We start from the raw sequence: 12,956 nt of genomic DNA on the forward strand, positions 1-12,956 counted from the left end.
CCTGTCTTTTAATATTTGCTAATTACTATACGCAAAACTGATTTTTCTCCTAATACATAATAACTATCTTCCTCTCAGACTTTAAAAGGTGTTAAATTCAATTTTGCAGGACTATGGGAAACAAAGACACTAGGACACAAAATAATAATTATATTCAAGATGTGACTTTGACATTTTACCCCAAATATCTACTATCTTCAGAACAAAAGAATGGGATATATATTTTTTTTTTCCTAAGAATGGGATATATTTTTTGAACAAAATTTAAGTGGCTTCTATAGTGATAGATAAAATTCATATCTTAATTTTCATTTACATATCCCATAGGTTGTACCAATAGCATTTTTTCAGTAAGTATAACACTTATTCATCAAAATATTTTCCAAAGATCGCCAAACTTTTTCTTTTATTAATGGCTTTAATATTGATTTATAGCATCAATATTTCTTCATCTAAACTCAAAACAACAATTTTGATACTAAAAAATTTTAGATCAAATATTCATCTACTATATTGAACATTTTTAATGTTTAAACTTGATTTTCAAAATAAAGATATATGCTCACTAGACCATACTTGTAAAAATAATTTTACTTTCCTAAAATATTTTAAAGAATTGAAAATCATACATCTTTACTTTACCTAGTTGTTGATGTGGGTATCTGTCATATTTACTGTGGCAGACATGGATTCCATCTTTCTCATCTACAATCTTCTCTGAGGAAAGCACACTAAGACGTCTCATCTTAAGTAATCTTGGGGAGCCTTCCTGAAAACTATCTCTGGTATCCAAAACCACATCTCCCGAAAGAATGGGAGGAATGACTCTCTTTAAAAAATCCATTGTAAGGTTCTTCTGCATTACTAGACCCACAAGCACATGGAAAGGTGCTTGCACCCACTTCCTGATGAGAAGGTAAGGTGCACTATTCGTGTAAAATAGCAAGGAAATGTCATGTGAACGGAGGTGGTGCTAAACGCCAGCAGGTCAACTGTCAGCTGTTCTGAAGCTGATTTTTAAGACATTTGCTGTTCACACTGATAACAAACCAAACAGTTCTAGCCCATGAAACCGCACTTCGTTCATACACAGACGTACACGTACATGTACAGTGGGTGTTAACAGCAATATGGAGACGATAAAATGTTTAGCATCCACTTGGTTTAACATTTAGACTTTGAAAATCTAAGCTGTGATCATGTTAAGACAAATTTACTTTCCTTTGGGGCGTGTCTTACTTTTAAAGAAACTTACAACTAAAATGCAAAACAGTAACTTGTATTCAAAAGATAATTCTAATCATTCTGAAAATTCACTGAGACCTCAGAAACATCAAGTTTTGTGGGACATTAAAAACAGTAATTTAAAACTTTATACTGTATTGTGAATATTCCAATGTACTTGTAAACACACAACAAAACTCAGTACAATCAATGGTAATTATCAATAGTAGCAATGAAAACTTTAGCACGAATTACCCCCCAAAAAAAAGATTGATAATTTAAAAATATATGGATCTAAAGAAGATAAAATTGAAGAATTTAAAGTATAAATATTTAGTTCTATAAACCCAGTAATCAACCTTACAGAATTTAATTCCAAATAACTGAGCATTCTACTAAATATTTTCAAATAGCAAAAGTAGCTGATCCTACTGCCTTAATGTAGTCCAGAAGTATGACAAAATATGTCAGTGAAAGGTGCCTACATTAAGACTTTGAGAACTGAAATTAGTATCTTCTTTTCTCCTTTCCTTTGCCTGCCCTCTGGTGGGAGTACAAAGTGAGCAAGAAGGAAATAAACAGAAGGATCAGCTAAGGAGTAAACTCCCTACATAATCCAATTTATCACTTTGAAGGATATACATTTTAATAATAAAAAAAACAAATCTGACTCAGTGAAACACAAGCACACTCTCATTCTTCTAATACTCAACATGAAGAAAATAATTTACATATTTTAAAAGATGAAGCATAAAAGAGTCTATATAGATAGCAGGAAAAATTGTAATGCAAAGGGGCGCCTAGGTGGCTTAGGTAGTTAAGTGTCTGCCTTTGGCTCAGGTCATGATCCCAGGGTCCTGGGATGAAGCCCTGCATCCCTGCCCAGCGGGGAGTCTCCTTTTCCCTCTCCCTCTGCCACTCCCCAGGCTCGTGTGCGCACGCACGCTCTCGCGCGCACTCTCTCTCTCAAATAAATAAATAAAATCTTAAAAGAAAAATTGTAATGTAAAAACAAGCAAAGTTCTGGTTCTGAATTGCTAAGTGTTTAATCCTCATTCTTCTACCACATTAATTGTGAAGTCAATTATTTTTTATTCCATTCATTTAAAAGATTAATTGAAGGTCCTCTACATGTAAAGCAGTAATATATTATTAAGGTTCAGGGAAAATTTAGAGGACTTATTAATGCATATCCTGTCTCAGGGAATCCTGCAGTAAAAATGAAGGAAAAACAAGGAAATCAAATGAAAGACTTAAATTTCTTACCCTAAGGCAGGACCATACTTCCTAGAAAACAATGTTGACTTTTTAAAAAAAGCTCCTAAGAAGTGGATGTTCTCTTAACCCTTGAGCATAAAAGGATAAAAACTCTCACCTGAACAGCCTATTCCCCACACAGAAAAAAGCAACTGGCTGGAACCATAATCTGTACACCTTGAGAGCTGAGAAGCTATTGCTATGTCTTCCAGGGTCTTCCCCCCCCCCATAGATAGGATCACATATTCTTTATAACTTTGGTTTGTGGTTCTCTTGGGGTCCCGCTGCAGGTCCCCCTCACCTTATGGAGCTCAGAAACAGTAGTTTACAACACAGGCTGATTACGGAGGGCAAGTTACCTTCCTGTTTGTCCATGACATACAAGATAACCACCCGTCTCTGCTAACCGCACTGTTCTCAGCTGCACTTCAACTGGGGAAAGTGAAGGCCAGGAGTAGGTATTACAGAAGACGCCACGAGATTTTTCTCAATTTCTTTCATTCCACAAACGTTTGCTGAGCAGCTTCTATGCTGGCCTGTGCAACGTGCAAGGGCACTGAAAATATGTCTCTGTTCCCAAGGAGGTTACTATTTATTTATGAAGGGAAAGAAACGCTCACAACTACAGTTCTTCCGGTAGGCTTGGCCAAGGCTTTGTTAAGCCTGAACTGCAGTTTGATTTCCTCTGCCTAATCTGCTTCCTAACCTCCTCTCTTGACAGGTGTTGATCCCTAACGAACATCCTGGAAGCCAAACTTTCTCAGCACCGGCTTCGCAAGGACCCACCCTGAGACACAGAGCAAGGGTTCAAAGTATGGCATTCCAGTGACAAGACTGTACCCATCACTAGCTGAATCTAGGAAGGGTACAGGTCACAAAGCCTTGTTGCTTGTTGATATTTCTAAGATATTTGGTTGATTATCAGAACTTCCAACTCCCGGTACAGTAGTCAGGATTAAAAAATTATAATAGAAGTTAGTCACTCACATATAGCATTTAAAAATCTTTTTAGACTGCATAGTCACCATTCAGCCTTTAGAATATTTATTATAATCTTACCAGAGAATTCAAGACAGTAATTTCTTGGTGGTAACTTGAATCATCTAATCCTGACTGTGGGACTCTTGAGCAGTTTTGAGAGTTAAGCATTTAGCTGTTAATCATCCAAGATTCAAATAAATGGCTTCAGCTCTAAAGGAAAACAAAATACAAGATTTACACATAAGATAGGTTTCTAAGTACGTTTGTATTGCTCATACCCATCTTTGCTTCTGAATAGATTATATAGCAGAGTCACCTAGTGCTGCCAGTTATCTTCTTTCAATAATGTTGCATTATATTTTTTCTAAATCTTTATTATGCAAAAACTCAAACTAATGCAAAATTACTGAGAATAGTATAATGACCCCTACCCTTATTAACCCCTACCAAATCATGTTTCATTGATATCTCCACTCACCCCTTAACCCCTATCCCACCACTCTGGATTATTCTGAAGCAAATTCCTGATATCATACCACTTCATCTGTAAATAATTCTGTATGCCATCTCTTTAAGATACAGATTTACTTTGGGGTGCCTGGGTGGCTCAGTTGTTAAGCGTCTGCCTTCGGCTCAAGTCATGATCCCAGGGTCCTGGGATCGAGCCCCACATCGGGCTCCCTGCTCCGCGGGAAGCCTGCTTCTCCCTCTCCCACTCCCCCCGCTTATGTTCCTTCTCTCGCTTTGTCTCTGTCAAATAAATAAAAATCTTTAAAAAAAAAAAAAAAAAGATACAGATTTACTTTTTAAATATAAGCCAATATCATGATAATATCTATAATTAACTACTAATTTATAACATCAAATACCAATCAGTGCTCAAATTTCCCCAACTGTATCACAGGTTTTTTTTTTTTTTAATTTGTTCTAATCCAGATCTAAACAAAATCCATACAGGCAATTGTTACTGGGTCTCTTAAATCCCTTTTAATCTACAGTTTCCCCCCTTCCTTTCTTCTCTTCGCAGTGACAAATAATGCTTTTACTAGCCAATGCTTGAACTAACATGTCAATATTATGCAACAGTACATTTAACACATTTTTATTTTATTCATGAAAATAAACAGATTTGCAAAGTAGTTCATATACCCATGAGGCCTAATATTTACCTCATCTACAGAAAAGTTATGGCATACATAATTTTTAAAGTCCAATTATATTAACTGATAGAGTCATGGGTTATAAATTATTACGCCACATCCCTAACAACCAGATGGTTACTAAGAATGAAACCAATGACCACAGGGGGTTATCCTTTTACTATATATAAGAACTCATGTAATTGTACACATTCCATGTTTTTATTACCATTAAAGGTCTTGGCATTTTTCAATAGCTAAATAGGCCACATTTTAAATCTGGCAATGAAAATTCAAATTAACGTCATTTGAAATAATAACTGGTTTCTTACTATTTTTTTTTCTGTTTAATGAATTTAATCTCCAGCCCAAGAGAAAGGACTAACTACTCTCTAAAATATTAATTTTGTACTTAACCTTAATTTAAAATTCCCTTAGCCAAGTTAGAAAAATATGATATTCCATTTGCTGACAGGTATAACTGATTAAATCATGATTAAAACCAAATCTTTGAAGCCAAAGAACTTGTAAATATGAATAACATACTAATTCACATGCACTATTCATAATCAATATCATTCAGACTTACTGGAATTTTTGACTACCCCGCCAAATATTTCTGAATCTGTAAACAAAACGGTATCTACAATTCTGCCATAATTCTTGATACTTTTTTATCATCTTAGGTTCATGGACTCACTTCTCCCTCACAGCAAATAAAGCTTATATGACAAACAGCATATCTTTTCTCTCTATAGTGGGTAGTACAGTCACAGGATAGTCTGTATTTAATGAAATTTAAACTTTCACTTCATCTTCTACGACAAATCACAAAACCAACTACTACCAGAGCACAAAGCAGTTTAGGAATACTACAACAACTTCAAAGAGGACTGATTTGTACCAGCATGCCCAGGTCTTTCATTTTGCTTCACTTTTGAATTTCTTGTTCAGACACAGCAAATGCTAATGCCATGCTTTTTATAAAAATGTGTTTTCTCTTCTTGTAACCACATTGTCAGAGCACTGTGTCATTTCAAGACTTGCCAGTGTTTGTCTAGAATTTTCAATATCTCCTTAATAGATACACAACCTTCCTATTTCTAACTTTTACTTTTGATAAAATAAACATAGGTCTTTGGTTACCCTGGGAAATAGTTGGTTTATACCTCTCTGGCCTTCATTATGGGTTATAGTCATTTTTAGCAGGGGTGGGTTTTATTGTTTTTGTTTTGGTTTGGAGTTTCTTTCTGCATGTCAATTGTTTTTTCCATCTTGTGTCCATATACATATTACTTAACATGGGATTCATTTTAACTCTTCTTTCACTTGATTAATTTGGAGAATATTTTATCTACAAAAGAGTAATTTCTATTACTACTTTAATAATACTACTTTTGACATGGTTGAGGTCAAACAGGTTGTAACTGTGGTCATAGTGTACATGTAATCAATGCTACAGTTTCTTATTTTAAAAGAAAAAAGTCATATAAACAAGAGTGACTTGCAGAGGTCAGTTGGTATTGGACAACATTGAAGAAACTAAATAGCCATATAGCACAAGCTTTGAAGGAGCAACGCTTTAAACCTGCAGCAAGAAAAATGGTCTAGAAGCTTCCATGTGCAATAAATAAAGAGAACAGTGGCCCAGCTCTGGTGCTTGGGAGGATCTCAGGTCAAATGAGGTCCTCCAAGGACAGCCTTGTTTCACTTCAGTCCAAGAGTAAAAGAGAAAGTTGAATGGGTGTTCAGATAGCACGTTAACCTCATTTCCTTTCCAAGCAGAATCACTAGAATTATAAAGAACAGAAATCTACAAATTTAATGTATCTTAATTGTAGTAAGACACTTGAAGTATAGGTCTCTGATACACAATGATACAGAAAATACTCTCAAGCAAACGGAGCAAAAATTAAGAGTAAATGAATCTCAGTGATGTTCATTATAATATTCTTAACATTTGTCTGTATACTTCATAATTTGAAAAGGAGAACAAGGCAGTTATGGTGTCTAGCACAAAGTAGATTTGAACCCAACATAAAGAATAACTTAATTATTACATAACTGATAAAAGGGCTGCTTCATAAAGAAATGGAAGTCCCTGCTTACTGTTTTTAAGGAAAAAGCTGTTAGAAAATGCCACAGAAATGGTTACCCCACTGGGTAAAAAGATTAGGCTGTTACTTCCAAGATTCCAACTCAAAACTCTAAATTTGACTTCCAAATGTATTTCTTACACAGTTGACCCTTGAGCAACATGGGGGTTAAAGGGGGCTGACTTCTGAACAGTCAAAAGTCTGCTTATAATTTGATTCCCCAAAAACTGAACTACTAGGAGCCAACTGTTGACTGGAAGCCTTACCGATAACAGTTGATTAACAGTCTTTTGTAGGTTATATGTATTATATACTGTATTCTTACAATAAGGAGAAAAAATGTTAAGAAAATCATAAGAAAAACTACACTTACAGTACTGTACTGCATTTATTCACAAAAATCCATGTCTAAGTAGACTCGTACACTTGCAAACCTGTGATGTTCAAGGGTCAACTGTGCTTCAATACTAAGAGATGTAGTGACTAGAAATTCATCATATTTCAATTAAAGAAAGAAACCAGATTGCAAGATATATAATCTATGAGGGCAAATTCCTGCCCTTCTATTAAAATTATTCTGGGAATCTCACAAGGCCTCTTAAAATGATGCAAAAGACCAAAATGATTCAAATGTTCTGACAGCCTTTTAGAATAAGGATGTGATCATTTTCAAATAAATTTAGAATAATCACAGCTCCTATTCACAGTAGCAAAATAATTATGGAAAATATAAAATCCAGTAATTTTTTTAATCTGCCAAAAATTTTATAAAGTATGAAAGATCTACTCACATATAATCAAGTGCAGGTAGCAAACAATTATTCACATATCTTTTATGTCTGGTAAAAATCATTAATATAAAAACTTACAATCATCCCTTTAATTAGGAAAGAAAACTGATGATTCATAAAATCTACAGCTTCCATCATAGTTCAATTTTTAGAAATTCACTTTTTCTCTTATTTTAGAAATGCTATCGTTTTTACAATTTGTAAAGCAGGCTTGCATTGTACCCGTCTGTCATTCTTTTTAACCTTCTCCCAAATTTCAATTTTAAAGAGTACAGAAACTTATTACGCTGACTAATGTAATCACTGTATATGCTATATTACCTGCTCAAAATGCTGTATAATGGTACTGAGCTAAAATACGGCTTCAATGCGCAAAAAAAAAAAAATCTAAATTTCCTGCTGATAAAGCAACGTTCTCTGCAGGTAAATTTGTCAACATTTTTTTGATTTTACATTTTTAGCCAGAATAGCAGTTATCATACTACTTGATCTAATGAAAACAACTGGCAAAATTTTCCATTCAAAAATTTAAGGGGAGATTTTGTACAAAGGTTTCATTCATTGAATCAAACAAAAACAGCACCAGGGCACAACATTTTCTAATATACTGATGAATATATATGGTTTAGAATAATTTTCCTATTACATTTCCATGTTGGCTTAGGAAAAAAAAAGGAATTCAATCACAAAAGTATCATACAAATGTTCTACCTACTTATCTAGATTTAAACACCAATTGAAAAATTTTATTTATTTTAAGATTTTATTTATTTATTTGACAGAGAGCACAAGCAGGGGGAGCGGCAGGCAGAGGGAGAGGGAGAAGCAGGCTCCCCACCGAGCAGGGAGAGCCCGACATGGGGCTCGATCCCAGGACCCTGGGATCACGACCTGAGCAGAAGACAGACGCTTGACTGACTGACCCACCCAGGCATCCCCAAGAGAAAAATTTTAAATGTAGAAGCAGATCAGTAAGACATCAACCTCACTAAATCTGGAATGTATTCCAATCTCTAACTTCTACAAATCTATTATTATAACTATGCCATACATAAATGTACTGGAATCATACATTCAACAGATACTTATTAAGCAGACTGGCATGCCAGGAATCAGGGACAGAGCAGTGAATAAAACAGACAAAAATCCCTGACCTCATGAGACCTACACTCTAATAGGAACTTGAGTTTTTTGGAGTCATTCCTTTGAGAATCTGAAAAAAACTGCGGAAGGCCTCTCCTTCCAAAATGCACATATATCCTTAACTTTGCAATGTATGAACCTTTCTAATCCAATCACTAATCATCGGTTAAGAACCCCTGATAAAAATCCTCCTCGTATTTATTTTCTATCTCTGCCATTTATAGTAGTTTCGTAATTTTACTATTCATAGTAGAAAATAATACTTTTCCTCCATTAAAATACTGCGGCCTTCAAATTTCAATGTAATGTTTTCTATTTATTCCAACTGTACCTCTCACAAATTTCTAGGCTGTCAGTTTACCTTTTATCAATATTGGTCTTTCTAGAAAACTCGATCCTAACGTCTTTGGTAGCATCACAGGGAAATTTTCTGATTTCATTAATTATTCTCTGGACCCCCTTAAGTTAAAATCCCCCTCCCACTGCCCAAATCTTCTGTTAGTCTTTGAAGCAAGGTTGCCTACAGAATCTCTGGAAGAAGATATGCTCAAGAGAAACCACAACAAACCCTTAGTCATTTAACAGAAACTATCAACTAATTAACCAAAATGTTTTTCTGTTTTTGCTTGTCACAAAAAGAGTGACTCCTTAGGGAAAAGCAAAAGGGGGGGGAGGGAACAACAGAAAAAATGGGGAAATGTCTTTTTTATTTAAAAATGCAACATCTAAAATACTTTCTAGAGTCATTACAGTCTCTAACCAAGGTGCTGTACCTTTTATATCTATAATTTTTAAAATTATAGAATGGAAGTTGCAACTAAGTATGACCCTGAGGTCCTATCAGGTAAAATATCAAAGAAATTGCATGCAAATGATATGAGTATTTTGTACATTTTTATTTTTTATTTTTTTATTTTTTTAAAGATTTTACTCATTTATTTGACAGAGAGAAAGAGAGAACAAGTAGGCAGAGAGGCAGGCAGAGGGAGAGGGAGAAGCAGGCTTCCCGCTGAGCAGGGAGCCCAACGCGGGGCTCGATCCCAGGACCCCGGGATCATGACCTGAGCCGAAGGCAGCGGCTTAACCGACTGAGCCACCCAGGCGCTCCTGTACATTTTTATAAAACAATTTCCAATAAAAAGGTTGCTGGGCTAATCCAAGTTTTAAGTTTTTCAGAAAAATGAAAAAGTAAATGGCCACCATATAAACTCCGAAGTTTGTCTCTCCTCTTTTCCTCTAAGAGAAGCCTGACTTTTATAAGAGCAACTATGAAAGCACAAATTCCCCTTGATGTTTAGATGATCTATTTCTCCCAAATTTATAGCCCCCAAACAACTTAAGTTTAAGGAGGAATGATCATTTGTCATCTGCAATCTCACAATTTGTATCAAAAGCTTTTAAAATGTTTTATATTCTTTGATCCAATAATTCTACTTCTAAGACCTTTTTTCTAGGAAGATAATCAGAAGTACACATACAGATTTATTTGCAAAGATGTTCACTGTACCATTATTTCTACGAGCAGAATGCTGCAGAGGAGGCAGAGAACAAACACAAAGCACCAGATGAAAACGACCATGGTATGCTCAGGAAATAAAGTGTTACCCATCAGTTAAAGAACACTTTTTCCTAATATGTCACAATAGTCACCATGTATCTTAAAGTAAGAAAAAGAGAAAAAGAACAGTATTTAGAGTATCTTTCCAATTGTTGGGAAGTTAAAACTACATTTAGAAGCAAAGAACATGGGCACCTGGCTGGCTCAGTCGGAAGAGCATGAGACTCTTAATCTCGGGGTCATGAGTTCAAGCCCCATGGTGGGTGTAGAGATTACTACAAAAAATAAACTTTAAAAAAAAAAAAGCAGCAGCAGCAGCAAACAACAAACACAGAAGGATAGAATCAACTTGGCAAGGCACTCAATCTGTGTCCCCATTGCCTCATCTACAAAATAAGGATAATAAAACCTCTTACAGCTATTATGAGAATTAAGTATAAAAGATGAAAAATGTTTAAATAGTGATTGACACATAGTAAGTACTCAATAAATGTTTATTATTTATTAATTTACATCACATATTCTGACAGACTGATGTGAAACACTTCCAAAAAAAGTAATGAAAAAATAAGTATCAGTCATAATTCTAACACCTAGAGAGAGCTGCTACTAATTCATGTTAATATCTGGGTTAATTTTTTTCAGGTCTTTCAATATGTACTAGATGTTTCATAAAATTGGTGTCACATTGTATCATTTCTAGCAATTACAAAATATAGTATTTTATAAATATATTACATGCATTTAATCATTTCACTATTACTGAATGAGGTTCAATTCTTCAGTTACAATATTGCAGTAAATATCTTAATTGGCAGTCTTTGTATACATCTTTTAAATTCCCTCAAGAAAGAATCTAGAAACAGAATTTCTATCTCAAATGGTGTGAAATACACTTGGCTTCATTCCTCTACTGACCTGTATGGTATGCAGACACACACTAGGTGTTCAAAAATGCTGATTTCTCCTTTTTCTCCAGGGGCACTTAAGAGATATTAAAAATATTAATTTGCTTTTTCACTGTTACTCTTCTATTGTTTCTTGGCACAACTGCTCATCAGGTATTTCACTTTTTTTATTTAGCCCATTTAAAGGATCTCACCTTCCCTCTATATCACTCTAACAACCCCAACACAACTGGAGTATTCAGAACTTCAGTACCTTCCCCAAAAGGTGAAGATTCTACTTTATAGGTCTAGAAATGAAGTCCTGGTCTTTCAGAAACACCTCCTGAAATATTTATGGATGATGTTTCATGACCAAATTGCATCAAACTACCTGGGAACTGGAGAAAGGGAGTGGGAAGAGGTAACAAAGAATTGATAAATGTTGAAGCTGAGGATGGGCACATGAACATTCATTCTGTTATTCTGTTTAATTATTTTTTTAATTATCTTTGGTGGAAGAAATTGTTTTTAAATCTTTAAAAGATATAATTATTAAAATCGATAAAACAATTGTAAGTTTAGCTTGTACCATAGGTCTTACAGAATAATTCAATGATAAAAAAAAAAGCAAGACCAAACATATTTAAGCCAAATTCGGAAGGGAAGTAAACAACTACAGTATTTAGAATCTCTCAGTTATACTTGCCCAGTAATTCCCACAGATAAAGACATACTACAATGCCTTTTTCCAAACCATGGCTTCAGCATACCAATCCAATTCTCCAAAACAATATTAGTATTTATATTGTGCATTACAAGAATACAATTATGCCTCTGTATGTGCCCACATGAATATTTGATAAGTAGTTTTATTATGTACTAGCATTAAATAATCCAAATTCTCTTGGTGCTTAAATCACATCTTGGTACCAAGTTAGGCACATCGTAAACAACACTTAAAGATTAACAGATCCACCGAAGTGGTTTTTTGTACGAAGTGTTTTTTGTACCTGGAGGCAGTGTCATAAAAAACAAACAAACAAACAAACAAAAAAAACTACCTCACTGCATGTCTTTTATTCAGATGAACTATGGTAAAATATCACCTGTGTATATTTCTACCTGTGTATATTTCTACCTGCATAGAAAACAGTTTACCTTGATGTCAGGTCATGATAGCAAGAGAACACTGCAAACAGAATAAGTCACATATCTAGGGATAACTGTATCAGTGGCTGCTCCCCAGGTTTAAAACAAGGGTGAAATGGACAGATTAGAGAGATGTTTCCAAACTCTTCACTGCCGTAAACAAATACATTGTATATAAATGTACTTATAATACATTTTATATAACAACCCAGTATATATGTGTGTGTGTGTGTGTGTGTGTGTGTATGTATATATACACACACCTACAGGATACGCTTGAAATAATAATCTACAATACACTTTGATAAGTCTCCAAACTATTTTTAAAAAGTGTTATATTCTAGTCACCACCCACTAAAACAATTTCTTGAGTTCATAGTTTTAAATCCCTATACTTAAAAAATGGCCTGCATCGCCTCCTGCTTACTAACAAAGGAGATGGAAGAGAGTACTTGACAAGCTACACATTTCATGTCAGCCAATCATCTGCCTCCTTGAACTCTCTCCCCTGCACAGAAAATGACATTATTACATGTCTGGGAGGATGGGAAGGTGGGGGACAGAAGACACTGAAGTGGGTTGGAATCAGAAGACTGCTGCTTGCACACACACACACACACACACACACACACATCCATGAGAAGATAATCTCTTACATTTCTTCCTGTTTTAAAATTCTGTGGTTATGGTTGGTTAAGCGTCTGCCTTCGGCTCAGGTCATGACCCCAGGA

At 35.0% G+C, this 12,956-nt stretch overlaps 1 protein-coding gene across 3 annotated transcripts in view; it reads right to left on the bottom strand.

Annotated features, from left to right (window-relative positions):
* FRYL (FRY like transcription coactivator) overlaps nt 1-12,956 on the bottom strand; it is a 254,467-nt gene that overhangs the window by 184,993 nt on the left and 56,518 nt on the right. For 2 of the 3 annotated variants that reach the window (XM_032400332.1, XM_032400322.1), the window contains exon 3: nt 3,541-3,672. The exons of the other annotated variant lie outside the window; for it this stretch is intronic. The gene's annotated coding sequence lies outside the window, so the exon portion shown is untranslated. The remainder of the gene's footprint in view (nt 1-3,540; nt 3,673-12,956) is intronic. 3 annotated transcript variants of the gene reach the window in all.

The sequence above is a fragment of the Phoca vitulina genome, unplaced genomic scaffold (assembly GCF_004348235.1).
Source record: "Phoca vitulina isolate PV1807 unplaced genomic scaffold, GSC_HSeal_1.0 scaffold3, whole genome shotgun sequence".
NCBI classification, from domain to species: Eukaryota; Metazoa; Chordata; class Mammalia; order Carnivora; family Phocidae; genus Phoca; species Phoca vitulina.